Source organism: Triturus cristatus, chromosome 7, assembly GCF_964204655.1.
Source record: "Triturus cristatus chromosome 7, aTriCri1.1, whole genome shotgun sequence".
NCBI classification, from domain to species: Eukaryota; Metazoa; Chordata; class Amphibia; order Caudata; family Salamandridae; genus Triturus; species Triturus cristatus.
The window spans coordinates 789,556,434-789,558,560 of record NC_140590.1 but is presented as its reverse complement, the minus strand read 5'-3'; the positions used below and the strand labels follow the sequence as shown (position 1 = coordinate 789,558,560).

General features: G+C 45.3%; 1 pseudogene; it reads right to left on the bottom strand.

Moving 5' to 3' along the window:
- Positions 1–983: 983 nt before the first annotated feature.
- Positions 984–1,740, bottom strand: LOC146810577 (nucleosome assembly protein 1-like 4 pseudogene; annotated as a pseudogene).
- Positions 1,741–2,127: the final 387 nt, after the last annotated feature.

Sequence of the window (2,127 nt, the reverse complement as noted above, 5' to 3'; positions counted from 1 at the left end):
TGAGCTGAGCTGCCCCTTCCCCCAGGACTGACCTCACCTCACTGTGGACAGATCTACAGTCTATTTGCAGCATTCAAAGCCGGGTGTGGCGGTGTCCTTGGGTGTGGCCTAAAGTCAGGCCTGTCATCGAGTATGTGACTTCTCGCCCCTTCATAGACATCGTTGGCTTAATGCTCCTGCAGCTGGCGGCCCGAGTAGGAAGACACCGTATTTTCTGTCATTAGTAAAGAAGTGTTCTTGAGTGTGGAGGACAATAGCACAGCCAGTAAGCGCACTGTAAAAGGAATAGCGCTGCATAGCGGTACATGCACGATGCAAGACATCATCGATGTAGCAGACAGATACAAGCAACCTAGTGTCACCTCTACCCTCAAACACACAGAATTGTACGCTTCACAGTCGCGTCATCTGCACGTGGGTAAGTTTCCCATGAATTTGAGAGATTCTGCAGTTAGCCTGAAACAATTCCCAAGAGCCTTTTTTTGCAAAGTTATATAGTATAGCGCAAAGTTATATAGTATAGCGCAAACTCGACCCGCAGTTATTGGAGCGCATTACATGAGCACCAGTTAAATTACCTACGGTCACAATCACTTTTTAAGCACGGAGATTACGTGATTTGCCTAGAATCACAGAATGTTTGGCCGTTCGAACCTGGTTGCCCACTCACTTCCAGTTTACCTTAACACTATAAATGATTTTCCTTCCGTGAATGTACGCAGTCTGAATTTGTTTCTCAATCCCCTTAGTGCAAACCCCCCTAATGCACCCCATGTTATGTTCGTTGTGAACTCTGGCCCATTTTTGGGGGGGGGGTTGGCTCTTTTTCTTAGTTCTGTGGGCTCTCTGACCCGGTTCTAGTTGCAGGACCTTTGTCCTCATTCTGGGCTCTCTTTGGTTTTCTTTCTCCGAGTCTGGACTCTCTGTCCTAGTTTTAGTTAGGCTCTTGGTAGCCATTCTGGTATTATGGGCTCTCTGATCCACTAAATTGCATGTACACGACAGGTAAGACCGCTGTCTGTCTTGCGGTAATGATACAAATCTGATCCGGCTTGGCATAGGATAGGAAGTGGCTGAACTAATGCACATACCAGATCTACTTTTCGAAATATTGTTAGCCAAAAAATCTGGGACTCCTTTATGTGTGCCTAGTCTTTTGTTTCTTCGATTATTGATGCCATCATTTTTAATGATTCAGCTAATTTCTCCTCATCTTCTGTTTCAGTGTGCCATTCACATTCTTCGTCTGTTGGCTCAACTTCACCATTGACAACCTCTCGTCTCTTTTCCAAGAGAGGCTGGTACAGTGCTGCATATTTTATCTCCAGCTCATGAACCTCTTCATCAAACTTTGCTTCTATGTGGGCACATTTCACTTGCAGTTGTTTCAGTGCATTAATTCTTCTCTTCACTGTTTTCGGTAAAGTTTCAACGTAACTTGAAGGCATTTGAGACACATGTTCAAGACGAATTTGAGAGCTCTGCAAAACTTTTTCTGCCAGCTTCTCTTTTTTTTCACTTGAGTTTGTATCTTCTTTTTCCCGCTCCTGTGATACTAACACTTTCTTTTACGTCTACTGCATTTGTATTGTCTTCAACACTTTCTTTTACGTCTACTGCATTTGTATTGTCTTCTTTTGTTTCTTCTGCGGCCATATCATCATCTTTTTTTTCTTCTATGTTTTTATCCCCATCCATGTGGTCTGAAGGATTATCTTCTGCTTTGCCATCATCTGCCATATTTATGCTGGTATGAACTTCTTACTGCTCTCCCTTTTTCAGACCATGCAGCAGTCCACAATTCGGCTTTCCGGTCTGTTTTCGGGCCCAGCAGGCCATTTTAATCACGAAGCACAGCAGCGCTGCGATGCGGTGAGAAAACGACACACAAGATGGCCGCCTTACTCTGCGCCTAGACGCTGCTCCATGGTAACGCCGCTTCCTAGCAACTCTCGGGGCGTGCAGGAGTGGCGCATGCGGGGAAGAACGCGAGCAGCCTGAGGGTGGCTCATGGTTATGGAGAGTAACTTCAGGGATGCCTGCGATCAATTTCTAATGGCCTAATGACCGCAGGTGGCCATGTTCAAAGAAGCACAAATATACAACAGTACCACAGAGGTAAGTTAT